General features: G+C 44.2%; 16 non-coding genes across 16 annotated transcripts; 4 read left to right on the top strand and 12 right to left on the bottom strand.

Annotated features, from left to right (window-relative positions):
• LOC127617002 (U6 spliceosomal RNA) lies at positions 1 to 108 on the top strand. The gene has a single exon (XR_007967264.1). It is a non-coding gene; the product is annotated as a U6 spliceosomal RNA (small nuclear RNA).
• A 1571-nt stretch (positions 109 to 1679) lies between these two features.
• Positions 1680 to 1793, bottom strand: LOC127616950 (U5 spliceosomal RNA). Its single transcript, XR_007967248.1, has one exon. It is a non-coding gene; the product is annotated as a U5 spliceosomal RNA (small nuclear RNA).
• A 591-nt stretch (positions 1794 to 2384) lies between these two features.
• LOC127616871 (U5 spliceosomal RNA) lies at positions 2385 to 2498 on the bottom strand. Its single transcript, XR_007967228.1, has one exon. It is a non-coding gene; the product is annotated as a U5 spliceosomal RNA (small nuclear RNA).
• Positions 2499 to 2962: 464 nt separating this feature from the next.
• On the bottom strand, positions 2963 to 3076 carry LOC127616920 (U5 spliceosomal RNA). Its single transcript, XR_007967240.1, has one exon. It is a non-coding gene; the product is annotated as a U5 spliceosomal RNA (small nuclear RNA).
• A 1403-nt stretch (positions 3077 to 4479) lies between these two features.
• LOC127616974 (U6 spliceosomal RNA) lies at positions 4480 to 4587 on the top strand. The gene has a single exon (XR_007967255.1). It is a non-coding gene; the product is annotated as a U6 spliceosomal RNA (small nuclear RNA).
• A 1568-nt stretch (positions 4588 to 6155) lies between these two features.
• Positions 6156 to 6269, bottom strand: LOC127616897 (U5 spliceosomal RNA). Its single transcript, XR_007967235.1, has one exon. It is a non-coding gene; the product is annotated as a U5 spliceosomal RNA (small nuclear RNA).
• A 603-nt stretch (positions 6270 to 6872) lies between these two features.
• Positions 6873 to 6986, bottom strand: LOC127616877 (U5 spliceosomal RNA). The gene has a single exon (XR_007967229.1). It is a non-coding gene; the product is annotated as a U5 spliceosomal RNA (small nuclear RNA).
• A 603-nt stretch (positions 6987 to 7589) lies between these two features.
• On the bottom strand, positions 7590 to 7703 carry LOC127616935 (U5 spliceosomal RNA). The gene has a single exon (XR_007967243.1). It is a non-coding gene; the product is annotated as a U5 spliceosomal RNA (small nuclear RNA).
• A 1393-nt stretch (positions 7704 to 9096) lies between these two features.
• On the top strand, positions 9097 to 9204 carry LOC127616979 (U6 spliceosomal RNA). The gene has a single exon (XR_007967257.1). It is a non-coding gene; the product is annotated as a U6 spliceosomal RNA (small nuclear RNA).
• A 1564-nt stretch (positions 9205 to 10768) lies between these two features.
• LOC127616959 (U5 spliceosomal RNA) lies at positions 10769 to 10882 on the bottom strand. Its single transcript, XR_007967252.1, has one exon. It is a non-coding gene; the product is annotated as a U5 spliceosomal RNA (small nuclear RNA).
• A 591-nt stretch (positions 10883 to 11473) lies between these two features.
• On the bottom strand, positions 11474 to 11587 carry LOC127616883 (U5 spliceosomal RNA). The gene has a single exon (XR_007967231.1). It is a non-coding gene; the product is annotated as a U5 spliceosomal RNA (small nuclear RNA).
• Positions 11588 to 12051: 464 nt separating this feature from the next.
• Positions 12052 to 12165, bottom strand: LOC127616941 (U5 spliceosomal RNA). Its single transcript, XR_007967244.1, has one exon. It is a non-coding gene; the product is annotated as a U5 spliceosomal RNA (small nuclear RNA).
• Positions 12166 to 13558: 1393 nt separating this feature from the next.
• On the top strand, positions 13559 to 13666 carry LOC127616984 (U6 spliceosomal RNA). Its single transcript, XR_007967258.1, has one exon. It is a non-coding gene; the product is annotated as a U6 spliceosomal RNA (small nuclear RNA).
• Positions 13667 to 15231: 1565 nt separating this feature from the next.
• Positions 15232 to 15345, bottom strand: LOC127616963 (U5 spliceosomal RNA). The gene has a single exon (XR_007967253.1). It is a non-coding gene; the product is annotated as a U5 spliceosomal RNA (small nuclear RNA).
• A 591-nt stretch (positions 15346 to 15936) lies between these two features.
• LOC127616917 (U5 spliceosomal RNA) lies at positions 15937 to 16050 on the bottom strand. The gene has a single exon (XR_007967239.1). It is a non-coding gene; the product is annotated as a U5 spliceosomal RNA (small nuclear RNA).
• A 464-nt stretch (positions 16051 to 16514) lies between these two features.
• Positions 16515 to 16628, bottom strand: LOC127616923 (U5 spliceosomal RNA). The gene has a single exon (XR_007967241.1). It is a non-coding gene; the product is annotated as a U5 spliceosomal RNA (small nuclear RNA).
• Between the last annotated feature and the right edge of the window lie 963 nt (positions 16629 to 17591).

Consider the following 17591-nt stretch of genomic DNA (forward strand, 5'->3'; position numbering starts at 1 on the left):
GTGCTAGCTTTGGCAGCACATATGAAAAATTGGATTACGATACAGAGAAGATTAGCATTGCCCCTGCGCAAGGATGACACGCAAATTCGTGAAGCGTATCCAAATTTTGAAGGCCGCAGACTTAGTTTTGTCAGCAAGCTCCCCGCCGCACGTTTTTCTTCGCTCATTGTCATAACAGGCATCACTTACTTCACCAGATTGGCCTCATGTGCACCCGAGTTGCTGAAAATCCCTTTTGTTCCTTGGGGCATTGACCAATGTCATTGCTTTGCCCTCTCCGGTCAATTGCTGCATGACTGAGGATAATAGACAGCCGCAGGTGAGAATGATTTGAGAGCCATGGTCATTGGGCAACTTTACCACTCTGATACAGTATGACAATCCTTTTGCATTTGACTGAAGTGGTATAATTCCAATGCTAGCTTTGGCAGCACATATGAAAACTGGTATAATTCCAACTCACGCATTACACGAGACTGGATCCGAAATCCAGCAACTTCAACTGCTCGGACACACTCCTCATCTTCTGTATCCCGGTTTCATGGATTTTTGCTCTCACACTAATGGGGAAATACGCCCAATTTGAGTTTGATGTCATATTTTAGACTGGGCATGGCACAGACTTGCAGAAAGAGTTGAAACCCTCTGACAGATTGTCATTGCGTTGGTTTGATCTCCCAGGTATCAAAATACCGGAGACAAATTCCTTGTGTGTTCTACATACTTGGCCAATACAGATGATTCTGATTCTGATGATTCTGATCAAAATCGGGTGCTCCGATTTAATCAATGCACATAGTTACTCTTAACTGAATATTTTAGTTAACGCGTGACCGTGGCTCTCAAATTATTCTTACTTTAAGGCTCACATCACGCTCATTTGTGTTTTCTTATGATTGGATTTACTTTTCTTTTCATGACAAGCGATTTGTGTGATTTATTTCTCCTTGCCAACATTTGCAATCACTTTTCATTCATTTCAGTTTTTCCTGGCTCTGAGTACCAACGCCCTAATTTGTACATTGCCTGTCATGCACTTTTTGTGAACTAACCATTTTTTGTGAAACGATGTTTAACTGATTTGCTTTTTTTTGCTACTTTATGTTTGTGTTACATGTTGCGAGCTATGACGGATGTCAGCTGTGGGGAATATTAGCCTTTCGCTGATACACCTGACGGTCAAGGTGTCACTATGAGTCTGACGCACAATGGACGGCACCAACGGTATTCGACATCAACGCTCCATGCAGAGTTGGCAATAGCTCTCTCTAAACAGTCCACCAGGAAAAACAGGTCTGCTATCCTAAGCAGAATATTGTACTGAGGTGAGATTGAGATGGTAGCGTTGAAATTCCCACCCGAGATTCACACAAGACTGGAGGCGAAATCCAGCAACTTCTCGTCTTCAATTTCTCCCTCCCGGGTATGCTCCTGTTCTCTGATCGTATCAATGAACATTGTTACTCTTCACCAAAACCTGTGCTTAAACACAAACTGTCTATGATCAAGGGGTAAAGGTGTAAAGTTGACTTCCCTGTTCCGAAATAAAATTTAAATGGGGTTCATGCTCCAAAATCCACCGACCATGGAGGTACTATCAAGTTTCTTTCCAGAGAAGTTTACACACTTTTGATACCATAAGCTGGAACAACGGTAAATTTATCTTGAACACCGAAAGATTCTCCGGCAGAGCAGAGCACAGCAAAAATTGTTCTTCTCTCATTCTGTCTCTCTCCACGGAACTCTTTAGTAAAAGGCGAAAGATTTGTACGATATGAAGAGAAACATGAGCTTTGATAGATGTCAGCTGTGAGAAAGATTAGCCTTTCGCTGATACCCCTGTCACTGTGAGTCTGACGCACAATGGACGACATCGGCGGTATTCGACATCAGCACACTATGCAGAGTTGGCAATAGCTTTCTCTGCACAGTCCACCAGGACAAACAGGTCTGCTATCCTAAGCAGAATACTGTACTGAGGTGAGATTGAGATGGTGGCGTTGTAATTCCCACCCTCTGTTCACACAAAACTGGAGACGAAACCCAGCAAATTCTCGTCTTCAATTTCTCCCTCCCGGGTACGCTCCTGTTCTCTGATCGAATCAACGAACATTGTTACTCTTCACCGAAATCTGTGCTAAAACACAAACTGTCTATGATCAAGCAGTAAAGGTGTAAAGTCGACTTCCCGGCCCACAGTCGTGCTTGTTTTTTTGACAAACGAGCCTGTCAAAAAAAAGAGCCTGGAAAGAAAACCTAAATGGGGTTTCTGCTTCAAAACCTACTGGCCGTGAGAGTATCACAAAATTCCATTCCAGAGAACCTTACACACTGTTGATAATATAAGATGGAATAATGGCAGAATTATATTGAACACTGCAAGATGCTCTGGCAGAACAGAGCACAGCAAAAATTGGTCTTTTCTCATTCTGTCTCTCTCCACGGAAATCTTTAGTAAAAGGCGAAAGATTTGTACGACTTGAAGAGAAACATGAGCTATGATAGATGTCAGCTGTGAGAAAGATTAGCCTTTCGCTGATACCCCTGACGGTCAAGGTGTCACTGTGAGTCTGACGCACAATGGACGACATCGGCGGTATTCGACATCAGCACACTATGCAGAGTTGGCAATAGATCTCTCTGCACAGTCCACCAGGACAAAGGGGTCTGCTCTCTGAGTCTCCTCAGCAGAATCCTGAGGTGAGATTGAGATGGTGGTGTTGTAATTCCCACCCTCAGTTCACACAAAACTGTAAAGTCGACTTTCCGGCCCACAGTCGTGCTCGGTTTTTTGACAAACGAGCCTGTCAAAAAATAGAGCCTGGAAATGGAACCTAAATGGAGTTTCTGCTTCAAAACCTACTGGCCGTGAGAGTATTATGAAGTTTCATTCCAGAGAAGCTTACACACTTTTGATAACATAAATCGGAATAACGGCAGAATTATTTTGAACGTTGAAAGATGCTCTGGCAGAACAGAGCGCAGCAAAAATTGTTCTTTTCTCATTCTGTCTCTCTCCACGGAAATCTTTAGTAAAAGGCGAAAGATTTGTACTACTTGAAGAGAAACATGAGCTATGACAGATGTCAGCTGTGAGATAGATTAGCCTTTCGCTGATACCCCTGACGGCCAAGGTGTCACTGTGAGTCTGATGCACAATGGACGACACCAGCGGTATTCGACATCAGCACTCTATGCAGAGTTGGCAATAGCTCTCTCTGCACAGTCCACCAGGACAAAGGGGTCTGCTCACTGAGTCTCCTCAGCAGAATCCTGAGGTGAGATTGAGATGGTGGCGGTGGAATTCCCACCCTCGGTTCACACAAGACTATAGCAGAAATCCAGCAACTTCTCGTCTTCAATTTCTCCCTCCCAGGTATGCCGCAGTTTTCTGATTGAATCGGCGAACATTGTTACTCCTCACTAACATCTTTGGTTCAACACAAAGTCTGTTTCTGGTCCGTCTCTCTGGAATGACCTCCCACTGAACATTCGGCAAGCCTCCTCGCTGCCCATCTTTAAAGCCCTCCTCAAAACTCACTTGTATTCTTTGGCGTTCGACTCAGCATGACTTAGATTTGTTCTTGATTTTACTGCTTGGTGCTTTCTACCGCCTTTGTTTCCGATTTGTCTTACTGTTTATTGTGCATGTTAAATCTCTCCATGTACAGCACTTTGTATGCAGCGATGGCTGTTTGAAAGTGCTCTATAAATACTGTTGACTTGACTTGACTTGACTTGAATGATCAAAGGGTAATGTGTACAGTTGACTTCCCGGAGAATCGTACTTGTTTTTTTTTTACGCAGTGATTAGATGCTCAGCATACAAAAAACGAGCCTGTAAACTTAGCTGAAATTGAGTTTTCACTTCCAACCTGAACTGTTCAGGAAATGTCTTCAAGGATGATCTCAACAAACCTTCAGCCATTTTGCAGTAGCACGTTGACATGGTCGCCCCCATATTTGTTAGCTTCAACACTGACAGACGTTTTAAAACAGGGGTCTCAAAACAGTTCCTGGGGAGCCGCTGTCCTGCATGTTTTCCAAGTCTCACTGTTGCAACACACCTGACTCAAATGAAAAGGTTCAACGTCAGGTTTCCATAGAGCTTGCTGATGAGATGGTGGTGGAGTCGGCGAAAAGGAGCAGGAACCTCATTCGAACTGGCCGACGCCAAGGCGTGATCGCCGATTTGGTTCGACCCTGCGGAAAAGGGCTGGGCTCGTGTCGTTAAAGGAATTTGCAAGCAAGAGACTTGCGTACTACACCATGAGCTGTGCGTGTTTTGAGGCTGATTTTGCTTACAGACGTGCGGATACGCTTGAGAGTTTCCACTGAAGTCCTGGACACATATTTGGGGTCCTTTGTTTGGGTTCCGGCTGTTGCCCACTCCTGATTCCATGGTAAACGTCTCCACCGCCACTGAGGGGTATTGCTCGCAAAGATGGTTTAAAATCAAGGCCGCACAGGGTTATGTTTGTGCTAGCTTTGGCAGCACATATGAAAAATTGGATTACGATACAGAGAAGATTAGCATGGCCCCTGCGCAAGGATGACACGCAAATTCGTGAAGCGTATCCAAATTTTGAAGGCCGCAGACTTAGTTTTGTCAGCAAGCTCCCCGCCGCACGTTTTTCTTCGCTCATTGTCATAACAGGCATCACTTACTTCACCAGATTGGCCTCATGTGCACCCGAGTTGCTGAAAATCCCTTTTGTTCCTTGGGGCATTGACCAATGTCATTGCTTTGCCCTCTCCGGTCAATTGCTGCATGACTGAGGATAATAGACAGCCGCAGGTGAGAATGATTTGAGAGCCATGGTCATTGGGCAACTTTACCACTCTGATACAGTATGACAATCCTTTTGCATTTGACTGAAGTGGTATAATTCCAGTGCTAGCTTTGGCAGCACATATGAAAACTGGTATAATTCCAACTCACGCTTTACACGAGACTGGATCCGAAATCCAGCAACTTCAACTGCTCGGACACACTCCTCATCTTCTGTATCCCGGTTTCATGGATTTTTGCTCTCACACTAATGGGGAAATATGCCCAATTTGAGTTTGATGTCATATTTTAGACTGGGCATGGCACAGACTTGCAGAAAGAGTTGAAACCCTCTGACAGATTGTCATTGCGTTTGATCTCCCAGGTATCAAAATACCGGAGACAAATTCCTTGTCTGTTCTACATACTTGGCCAATACAGATGATTCTGATTCTGATGATTCTGATCAAAATCGGGTGCTCCGATTTAATCAATGCACATAGTTACTCTTAACTGAATATTTTAGTTAACGCGTGACCGTGGCTCTCAAATTATTCTTACTTTAAGGCTCACATCACGCTCATTTGTGTTTTCTTATGATTGGATTTACTTTTCTTTTCATGACAAGCGATTTGTGTGATTTATTTCTCCTTGCCAACATTTGCAATCACTTTTCATTCATTTCAGTTTTTCCTGGCTCTGAGTACCAACGCCCTAATTTGTACATTGCCTGTCATGCACTTTTTGTGAACTAACCATTTTTTGTGAAACGATGTTTAACTGATTTGCTTTTTTTTGCTACTTTATGTTTGTGTTACATGTTGCGAGCTATGACAGATGTCAGCTGTGGGGAATATTAGCCTTTCGCTGATACACCTGACGGTCAAGGTGTCACTATGAGTCTGACGCACAATGGACGGCACCAACGGTATTCGACATCAACGCTCCATGCAGAGTTGGCAATAGCTCTCTCTAAACAGTCCACCAGGAAAAACAGGTCTGCTATCCTAAGCAGAATATTGTACTGAGGTGAGATTGAGATGGTGGCGTTGTAATTCCCACCCCTAGATTCACACAAGACTGGAGGCGAAATCCAGCAACTTCTCGTCTTCAATTTCTCCCTCCCGGGTATGCTCCTGTTCTCTGATCGTATCAACGAACATTGTTACTCTTCACCAAAACCTGTGCTTAAACACAAACTGTCTATGATCAAGTGGTAAAGGTGTAAAGTTGACTTCCCGGTTCCGAAATAAAATTTAAATGGGGTTCATGCTCCAAAATCCACCGACCATGGAGGTACTATCAAGTTTCTTTCCAGAGAAGTTTACACACTTTTGAAACCATAAGCTGGAACAACGGTAAATTTATCTTGAACACTGAAAGATTCTCTGGCAGAGCAGAGCACAGCAAAAATTGTTCTTTTCTCATTCTGTCTCTCTCCACGGAAATCTTTAGTAAAAGGCGAAAGATTTGTACGATTTGAAGAGAAACATGAGCTATGGTAGAGGTCAGCTGTGAGAAAGATTAGCCTTTCGCTGATACCCCTGACGGTCAAGGTGTCACTGTGAGTCTGACGCACAATGGACGACATCGGCGGTATTCGACATCAGCACACTATGCAGAGTTGGCAATAGCTCTCTCTGCACAGTCCACCAGGACAAACAGGTCTGCTATCCTAAGCAGAATACTGTACTGAGGTGAGATTGAGATGGTGGCGTTGTAATTCCCACCCTCTGTTCACACAAAACTGGAGACGAAACCCAGCAAATTCTCGTCTTCAATTTCTCCCTCCCGGGTACGCTCCTGTTCTCTGATCGAATCAACGAACATTGTTACTCTTCACCGAAATCTGTGCTAAAACACAAACTGTCTATGATCAAGCAGTAAAGGTGTAAAGTCGACTTCCCGGCCCACAGTCGTGCTTGGTTTTTTGACAAACTAGCCTGTCAAAAAAAAGAGCCTGGAAAGAAAACCTAAATGGGGTTTCTGCTTCAAAACCTACTGGCCGTGAGAGTATCACAAAATTCCATTCCAGAGAACCTTACACACTGTTGATAATATAAGCTGGAATAATGGCAGAATTATTTTGAACACTGCAAGATGCTCTGGCAGAACAGAGCACAGCAAAAATTGGTCTTTTCTCATTCTGTCTCTCTCCACGGAAATCTTTAGTAAAAGGCGAAAGATTTGTACGACTTGAAGAGAAACATGAGCTATGATAGATGTCAGCTGTGAGAAAGATTAGCCTTTCGCTGATACCCCTGACGGTCAAGGTGTCACTGTGAGTCTGACGCACAATGGACGACATCGGCGGTATTCGACATCAGCACACTATGCAGAGTTGGCAATAGCTCTCTCTGCACAGTCCACCAGGACAAACAGGTCTGCTATCCTAAACAGAATACTGTACTGAGGTGAGATTGAGATGGTGGTGTTGTAATTCCCACCCTCAGTTCACACAAAACTGGAGACGAAATCCAGCAACTTCTCGTCTTCAATTTCTCCCTCCAGGGTACGCTCCTGTTCTCTGATCGAATCAACGAACATTGTTACTCTTTACCGAAATCTGTGCTAAAACACAAACTGTCTATGATCAAGCGGTAAAGGTGTAAAGTCGACTTCCCGGCCCACAGTCGTGCTCGGTTTTTTGACAAACGAGCCTGTCAAAAAATAGAGCCTGGAAATGGAACCTAAATGGAGTTTCTGCTTCAAAACCTACTGGCCATGAGAGTATTATGAAGTTTCATTCCAGAGAAGCTTACACACTTTTGATAACATAAATCGGAATAACGGCAGAATTATTTTGAACATTGAAAAATGCTCTGGCACAACAGAGCGCAGCAAAAATTGGTCTTTTCTCATTCTGTCTCTCTCCACGGAAATCTTTAGTAAAAGGCAAAAGATTTGTACTACTTGAAGAGAAGCATGAGCTATGACAGATGTCAGCTGTGAGATAGATTAGCCTTTCGCTGATACCCCTGACGGCCAAGGTGTCACTGTGAGTCTGATGCACAATGGACGACACCAGCGGTATTCGACATCAGCACTGTATGCAGAGTTGGCAATAGCTCTCTCTGCACAGTCCACCAGGACAAAGGGGTCTGCTCACTGAGTCTCCTCAGCAGAATCCTGAGGTGAGATTGAGATGGTGGCGGTGGAATTCCCACCCTCGGTTCACACAAGACTATAGCAGAAATCCAGCAACTTCTCGTCTTCAATTTCTCCCTCCCAGGTATGCCTCAGTTTTCTGATTGAATCGGCGAACATTGTTACTCCTCACTAACATCTTTGGTTCAACACAAAGTCTGTTTCTGGTCCCTCTCTCTGGAATGACCTCCCACTGAACATTCGGCAAGCCTCCTCGCTGCCCATCTTTAAAGCCCTCCTCAAAACTCACTTGTATTCTTTGGCGTTCGACTCAGCATGACTTAGATTTGTTCTTGATTTTACTGCTTGGTGCTTTCTACCGCCTTTATTACCGATTTGTCTTACTGTTTATTGTGCATGTTAAATCTCTCCATGTACAGCACTTTGTATGCAGCGATGGCTGTTTGAAAGTGCTCTATAAATACTGTTGACTTGACTTGAATGATCAAAGGGTAATGTGTACAGTTGACTTCCCGGAGAATCGTACTTGTTTTTTTTTTACGCAGTGATTAGATGCTCAGCATACAAAAAACGAGCCTGGAAACTTAGCTGAAATTGAGTTTTCACTTCCAACCTGAACTGTTCAGGAAATGTCTTCAAGGATGATCTCAACAAACCTTCAGCCATTTTGCAGTAGCACGTTGACATGGTCGCCCCCATATTTGTTAGCTTCAACACTGACAGACGTTTTAAAACAGGGGTCTCAAAACAGTTCCTGGGGAGCCGCTGTCCTGCATGTTTTCCAAGTCTCACTGTTGCAACACACCTGACTCAAATGAAAAGGTTCAACGTCAGGTTTCCATAGAGCTTGCTGATGAGATGGTGGTGGAGTCGGCGAAAAGGAGCAGGAACCTCATTCGAACTGGCCGACGCCAAGGCGTGATCGCCGATTTGGTTCGACCCTGCGGAAAAGGGCTGGGCTCGTGTCGTTAAAGGAATTTGCAAGCAAGAGACTTGCGTACTACACCATGAGCTGTGCGTGTTTTGAGGCTGATTTTGCTTACAGACGTGCGGATACGCTTGAGAGTTTCCACTGAAGTCCTGGACACATATTTGGGGTCCTTTGTTTGGGTTCCGGCTGATGCCCACTCCTGATTCCATGGTAAACGTCTCCACCGCCACTGAGGGGTATTGCTCGCAAAGATGGTTTAAAATCAAGGCCGCACAGGGTCATGTTTGTGCTAGCTTTGGCAGCACATATGAAAAATTGGATTACGATACAGAGAAGATTAGCATGGCCCCTGCGCAAGGATGACACGCAAATTCGTGAAGCGTATCCAAATTTTGAAGGCCGCAGACTTAGTTTTGTCAGCAAGCTCCCCGCCGCACGTTTTTCTTCGCTCATTGTCATAACAGGCATCACTTACTTCACCAGATTGGCCTCATGTGCACCCGAGTTGCTGAAAATCCCTTTTGTTCCTTGGGGCATTGACCAATGTCATTGCTTTGCCCTCTCCGGTCAATTGCTGCATGACTGAGGATAATAGACAGCCGCAGGTGAGAATGATTTGAGAGCCATGGTCATTGGGCAACTTTACCACTCTGATACAGTATGACAATCCTTTTGCATTTGACTGAAGTGGTATAATTCCAGTGCTAGCTTTGGCAGCACATATGAAAACTGGTATAATTCCAACTCACGCTTTACACGAGACTGGATCCGAAATCCAGCAACTTCAACTGCTCGGACACACTCCTCATCTTCTGTATCCCGGTTTCATGGATTTTTGCTCTCACACTAATGGGGAAATACGCCCAATTTGAGTTTGATGTCATATTTTAGACTGGGCATGGCACAGACTTGCAGAAAGAGTTGAAACCCTCTGACAGATTGTCATTGCGTTGGTTTGATCTCCCAGGTATCAAAATACCGGAGACAAATTCCTTGTGTGTTCTACATACTTGGCCAATACAGATGATTCTGATGATTCTGATCAAAATCGGGTGCTCCGATTTAATCAATGCACATAGTTACTCTTAACTGAATATTTTAGTTAACGCGTGACCGTGGCTCTCAAATTATTCTTACTTTAAGGCTCACATCACGCTCATTTGTGTTTTCTTATGATTGGATTTACTTTTCTTTTCATGACAAGCGATTTGTGTGATTTATATCTCCTTGCCAACATTTGCAATCACTTTTCATTCATTTCAGTTTTTCCTGGCTCTGAGTACCAACGCCCTAATTTGTACATTGCCTGTCATGCACTTTTTGTGAACTAACCATTTTTTGTGAAACGATGTTTAACTGATTTGCTTTTTTTGCTACTTTATGTTTGTGTTACATGTTGCGAGCTATGACGGATGTCAGCTGTGGGGAATATTAGCCTTTCGCTGATACACCTGACGGTCAAGGTGTCACTATGAGTCTGACGCACAATGGACGGCACCAACGGTATTTGACATCAACGCTCCATGCAGAGTTGGCAATAGCTCTCTCTAAACAGTCCACCAGGAAAAACAGGTCTGCTATCCTAAGCAGAATATTGTACTGAGGTGAGATTGAGATGGTAGCGTTGAAATTCCCACCCGAGATTCACACAAGACTGGAGGCGAAATCCAGCAACTTCTCGTCTTCAATTTCTCCCTCCCGGGTATGCTCCTGTTCTCTGATCGTATCAATGAACATTGTTACTCTTCACCAAAACCTGTGCTTAAACACAAACTGTCTATGATCAAGGGGTAAAGGTGTAAAGTTGACTTCCCTGTTCCGAAATAAAATTTAAATGGGGTTCATGCTCCAAAATCCACCGACCATGGAGGTACTATCAAGTTTCTTTCCAGAGAAGTTTACACACTTTTGATACCATAAGCTGGAACAACGGTAAATTTATCTTGAACACCGAAAGATTCTCCGGCAGAGCAGAGCACAGCAAAAATTGTTCTTCTCTCATTCTGTCTCTCTCCACGGAACTCTTTAGTAAAAGGCGAAAGATTTGTACGATATGAAGAGAAACATGAGCTTTGATAGATGTCAGCTGTGAGAAAGATTAGCCTTTCGCTGATACCCCTGTCACTGTGAGTCTGACGCACAATGGACGACATCGGCGGTATTCGACATCAGCACACTATGCAGAGTTGGCAATAGCTCTCTCTGCACAGTCCACCAGGACAAACAGGTCTGCTATCCTAAGCAGAATACTGTACTGAGGTGAGATTGAGATGGTGGCGTTGTAATTCCCACCCTCTGTTCACACAAAACTGGAGACGAAACCCAGCAAATTCTCGTCTTCAATTTCTCCCTCCCGGGTACGCTCCTGTTCTCTGATCGAATCAACGAACATTGTTACTCTTCACCGAAATCTGTGCTAAAACACAAACTGTCTATGATCAAGCAGTAAAGGTGTAAAGTCGACTTCCCGGCCCACAGTCGTGCTTGGTTTTTTGACAAACGAGCCTGTCAAAAAAAAGAGCCTGGAAAGAAAACCTAAATGGGGTTTCTGCTTCAAAACCTACTGGCCGTGAGAGTATCACAAAATTCCATTCCAGAGAACCTTACACACTGTTGATAATATAAGCTGGAATAATGGCAGAATTATATTGAACACTGCAAGATGCTCTGGCAGAACAGAGCACAGCAAAAATTGGTCTTTTCTCATTCTGTCTCTCTCCACGGAAATCTTTAGTAAAAGGCGAAAGATTTGTACGACTTGAAGAGAAACATGAGCTATGATAGATGTCAGCTGTGAGAAAGATTAGCCTTTCGCTGATACCCCTGACGGTCAAGGTGTCACTGTGAGTCTGACGCACAATGGACGACATCGGCGGTATTCGACATCAGCACACTATGCAGAGTTGGCAATAGATCTCTCTGCACAGTCCACCAGGACAAAGGGGTCTGCTCTCTGAGTCTCCTCAGCAGAATCCTGAGGTGAGATTGAGATGGTGGTGTTGTAATTCCCACCCTCAGTTCACACAAAACTGTAAAGTCGACTTTCCGGCCCACAGTCGTGCTCGGTTTTTTGACAAACGAGCCTGTCAAAAAATAGAGCCTGGAAATGGAACCTAAATGGAGTTTCTGCTTCAAAACCTACTGGCCGTGAGAGTATTATGAAGTTTCATTCCAGAGAAGCTTACACACTTTTGATAACATAAATCGGAATAACGGCAGAATTATTTTGAACATTGAAAGATGCTCTGGCAGAACAGAGGGCAGCAAAAATTGTTCTTTTCTCATTCTGTCTCTCTCCACGGAAATCTTTAGTAAAAGGCGAAAGATTTGTACTACTTGAAGAGAAACATGAGCTATGACAGATGTCAGCTGTGAGATAGATTAGCCTTTCGCTGATACCCCTGACGGCCAAGGTGTCACTGTGAGTCTGATGCACAATGGACGACACCAGCGGTATTCGACATCAGCACTCTATGCAGAGTTGGCAATAGCTCTCTCTGCACAGTCCACCAGGACAAAGGGGTCTGCTCACTGAGTCTCCTCAGCAGAATCCTGAGGTGAGATTGAGATGGTGGCGGTGGAATTCCCACCCTCGGTTCACACAAGACTATAGCAGAAATCCAGCAACTTCTCGTCTTCAATTTCTCCCTCCCAGGTATGCCTCAGTTTTCTGATTGAATCGGCGAACATTGTTACTCCTCACTAACATCTTTGGTTCAACACAAAGTCTGTTTCTGGTCCCTCTCTCTGGAATGACCTCCCACTGAACATTCGGCAAGCCTCCTCGCTGCCCATCTTTAAAGCCCTCCTCAAAACTCACTTGTATTCTTTGGCGTTCGACTCAGCATGACTTAGATTTGTTCTTGATTTTACTGCTTGGTGCTTTCTACCGCCTTTATTACCGATTTGTCTTACTGTTTATTGTGCATGTTAAATCTCTCCATGTACAGCACTTTGTATGCAGCGATGGCTGTTTGAAAGTGCTCTATAAATACTGTTGACTTGACTTGAATGATCAAAGGGTAATGTGTACAGTTGACTTCCCGGAGAATCGTACTTGTTTTTTTTTTACGCAGTGATTAGATGCTCAGCATACAAAAAACGAGCCTGGAAACTTAGCTGAAATTGAGTTTTCACTTCCAACCTGAACTGTTCAGGAAATGTCTTCAAGGATGATCTCAACAAACCTTCAGCCATTTTGCAGTAGCACGTTGACATGGTCGCCCCCATATTTGTTAGCTTCAACACTGACAGACGTTTTAAAACAGGGGTCTCAAAACAGTTCCTGGGGAGCCGCTGTCCTGCATGTTTTCCAAGTCTCACTGTTGCAACACACCTGACTCAAATGAAAAGGTTCAACGTCAGGTTTCCATAGAGCTTGCTGATGAGATGGTGGTGGAGTCGGCGAAAAGGAGCAGGAACCTCATTCGAACTGGCCGACGCCAAGGCGTGATCGCCGATTTGGTTCGACCCTGCGGAAAAGGGCTGGGCTCGTGTCGTTAAAGGAATTTGCAAGCAAGAGACTTGCGTACTACACCATGAGCTGTGCGTGTTTTGAGGCTGATTTTGCTTACAGACGTGCGGATACGCTTGAGAGTTTCCACTGAAGTCCTGGACACATATTTGGGGTCCTTTGTTTGGGTTCCGGCTGATGCCCACTCCTGATTCCATGGTAAACGTCTCCACCGCCACTGAGGGGTATTGCTCGCAAAGATGGTTTAAAATCAAGGCCGCACAGGGTCATGTTTGTGCTAGCTTTGGCAGCACATATGAAAAATTGGATTACGATACAGAGAAGATTAGCATGGCCCCTGCGCAAGGATGACACGCAAATTCGTGAAGCGTATCCAAATTTTGAAGGCCGCAGACTTAGTTTTGTCAGCAAGCTCCCCGCCGCACGTTTTTCTTCGCTCATTGTCATAACAGGCATCACTTACTTCACCAGATTGGCCTCATGTGCACCCGAGTTGCTGAAAATCCCTTTTGTTCCTTGGGGCATTGACCAATGTCATTGCTTTGCCCTCTCCGGTCAATTGCTGCATGACTGAGGATAATAGACAGCCGCAGGTGAGAATGATTTGAGAGCCATGGTCATTGGGCAACTTTACCACTCTGATACAGTATGACAATCCTTTTGCATTTGACTGAAGTGGTATAATTCCAATGCTAGCTTTGGCAGCACATATGAAAACTGGTATAATTCCAACTCACGCATTACACGAGACTGGATCCGAAATCCAGCAACTTCAACTGCTCGGACACACTCCTCATCTTCTGTATCCCGGTTTCATGGATTTTTGCTCTCACACTAATGGGGAAATACGCCCAATTTGAGTTTGATGTCATATTTTAGACTGGGCATGGCACAGACTTGCAGAAAGAGTTGAAACCCTCTGACAGATTGTCATTGCGTTGGTTTGATCTCCCAGGTATCAAAATACCGGAGACAAATTCCTTGTGTGTTCTACATACTTGGCCAATACAGATGATTCTGATGATTCTGATCAAAATCGGGTGCTCCGATTTAATCAATGCACATAGTTACTCTTAACTGAATATTTTAGTTAACGCGTGACCGTGGCTCTCAAATTATTCTTACTTTAAGGCTCACATCACGCTCATTTGTGTTTTCTTATGATTGGATTTACTTTTCTTTTCATGACAAGCGATTTGTGTGATTTATTTCTCCTTGCCAACATTTGCAATCACTTTTCATTCATTTCAGTTTTTCCTGGCTCTGAGTACCAACGCCCTAATTTGTACATTGCCTGTCATGCACTTTTTGTGAACTAACCATTTTTTATGAAACGATGTTTAACTGATTTGCTTTTTTTTGCTACTTTATGTTTGTGTTACATGTTGCGAGCTATGACAGATGTCAGCTGTGGGGAATATTAGCCTTTCGCTGATACACCTGACGGTCAAGGTGTCACTATGAGTCTGACGCACAATGGACGGCACCAACGGTATTCGACATCAACGCTCCATGCAGAGTTGGCAATAGCTCTCTCTAAACAGTCCACCAGGAAAAACAGGTCTGCTATCCTAAGCAGAATATTGTACTGAGGTGAGATTGAGATGGTAGCGTTGAAATTCCCACCCGAGATTCACACAAGACTGGAGGCGAAATCCAGCAACTTCTCGTCTTCAATTTCTCCCTCCCGGGTATGCTCCTGTTCTCTGATCGTATCAATGAACATTGTTACTCTTCACCAAAACCTGTGCTTAAACACAAACTGTCTATGATCAAGGGGTAAAGGTGTAAAGTTGACTTCCATGTTCCGAAATAAAATTTAAATGGGGTTCATGCTCCAAAATCCACCGACCATGGAGGTACTATCAAGTTTCTTTCCAGAGAAGTTTACACACTTTTGATACCATAAGCTGGAACAACGGTAAATTTATCTTGAACACCGAAAGATTCTCCGGCAGAGCAGAGCACAGCAAAAATTGTTCTTCTCTCATTCTGTCTCTCTCCACGGAACTCTTTAGTAAAAGGCGAAAGATTTGTACGATATGAAGAGAAACATGAGCTTTGATAGATGTCAGCTGTGAGAAAGATTAGCCTTTCGCTGATACCCCTGTCACTGTGAGTCTGACGCACAATGGACGACATCGGCGGTATTCGACATCAGCACACTATGCAGAGTTGGCAATAGCTCTCTCTGCACAGTCCACCAGGACAAACAGGTCTGCTATCCTAAGCAGAATACTGTACTGAGGTGAGATTGAGATGGTGGCGTTGTAATTCCCACCCTCTGTTCACACAAAACTGGAGACGAAACCCAGCAAATTCTCGTCTTCAATTTCTCCCTCCCGGGTACGCTCCTGTTCTCTGATCGAATCAACGAACATTGTTACTCTTCACCGAAATCTGTGCTAAAACACAAACTGTCTATGATCAAGCAGTAAAGGTGTAAAGTCGACTTCCCGGCCCACAGTCGTGCTTGGTTTTTTGACAAACGAGCCTGTCAAAAAAAAGAGCCTGGAAAGAAAACCTAAATGGGGTTTCTGCTTCAAAACCTACTGGCCGTGAGAGTATCACAAAATTCCATTCCAGAGAACCTTACACACTGTTGATAATATAAGCTGGAATAATGGCAGAATTATATTGAACACTGCAAGATGCTCTGGCAGAACAGAGCACAGCAAAAATTGGTCTTTTCTCATTCTGTCTCTCTCCACGGAAATCTTTAGTAAAAGGCGAAAGATTTGTATGACTTGAAGAGAAACATGAGCTATGATAGATGTCAGCTGTGAGAAAGATTAGCCTTTCGCTGATACCCCTGACGGTCAAGGTGTCACTGTGAGTCTGACGCACAATGGACGACATCGGCGGTATTCGACATCAGCACACTATGCAGAGTTGGCAATAGATCTCTCTGCACAGTCCACCAGGACAAAGGGGTCTGCTCTCTGAGTCTCCTCAGCAGAATCCTGAGGTGAGATTGAGATGGTGGTGTTGTAATTCCCACCCTCAGTTCACACAAAACTGTAAAGTCGACTTTCCGGCCCACAGTCGTGCTCGGTTTTTTGACAAACGAGCCTGTCAAAAAATAGAGCCTGGAAATGGAACCTAAATGGAGTTTCTGCTTCAAAACCTACTGGCCGTGAGAGTATTATGAAGTTTCATTCCAGAGAAGCTTACACACTTTTGATAACATAAATCGGAATAACGGCAGAATTATTTTGAACATTGAAAGATGCTCTGGCAGAACAGAGCGCAGCAAAAATTGTTCTTTTCTCATTCTGTCTCTCTCCACGGAAATCTTTAGTAAAAGGCGAAAGATTTGTACTACTTGAAGAGAAACATGAGCTATGACAGATGTCAGCTGTGAGATAGATTAGCCTTTCGCTGATACCCCTGACGGCCAAGGTGTCACTGTGAGTCTGATGCACAATGGACGACACCAGCGGTATTCGACATCAGCACTCTATGCAGAGTTGGCAATAGCTCTCTCTGCACAGTCCACCAGGACAAAGGGGTCTGCTCACTGAGTCTCCTCAGCAGAATCCTGAGGTGAGATTGAGATGGTGGCGGTGGAATTCCCACCCTCGGTTCACACAAGACTATAGCAGAAATCCAGCAACTTCTCGTCTTCAATTTCTCCCTCCCAGGTATGCCGCAGTTTTCTGATTGAATCGGCGAACATTGTTACTCCTCACTAACATCTTTGGTTCAACACAAAGTCTGTTTCTGGTCCCTCTCTCTGGAATGACCTCCCACTGAACATTCGGCAAGCCTCCTCGCTGCCCATCTTTAAAGCCCTCCTCAAAACTCACTTGTATTCTTTGGCGTTCGACTCAGCATGACTTAGATTTGTTCTTGATTTTACTGCTTGGTGCTTTCTACCGCCTTTGTTTCCGATTTGTCTTACTGTTTATTGTGCATGTTAAATCTCTCCATGTACAGCACTTTGTATGCAGCGATGGCTGTTTGAAAGTGCTCTATAAATACTGTTGACTTGACTTGAATGATCAAAGGGTAATGTGTACAGTTGACTTCCCGGAGAATCGTACTTGTTTTTTTTTTACGCAGTGATTAGATGCTCAGCATACAAAAAACGAGCCTGGAAACTTAGCTGAAATTGAGTTTTCACTTCCAACCTGAACTGTTCAGGAAATGTCTTCAAGGATGATCTCAACAAACCTTCAGCCATTTTGCAGTAGCACGTTGACATGGTCGCCCCCATATTTGTTAGCTTCAACACTGACAGACGTTTTAAAACAGGGGTCTCAAAACAGTTCCTGGGGAGCCGCTGTCCTGCATGTTTTCCAAGT

This window comes from Hippocampus zosterae, chromosome 1, assembly GCF_025434085.1.
Source record: "Hippocampus zosterae strain Florida chromosome 1, ASM2543408v3, whole genome shotgun sequence".
Lineage (NCBI taxonomy): Eukaryota > Metazoa > Chordata > Actinopteri > Syngnathiformes > Syngnathidae > Hippocampus > Hippocampus zosterae.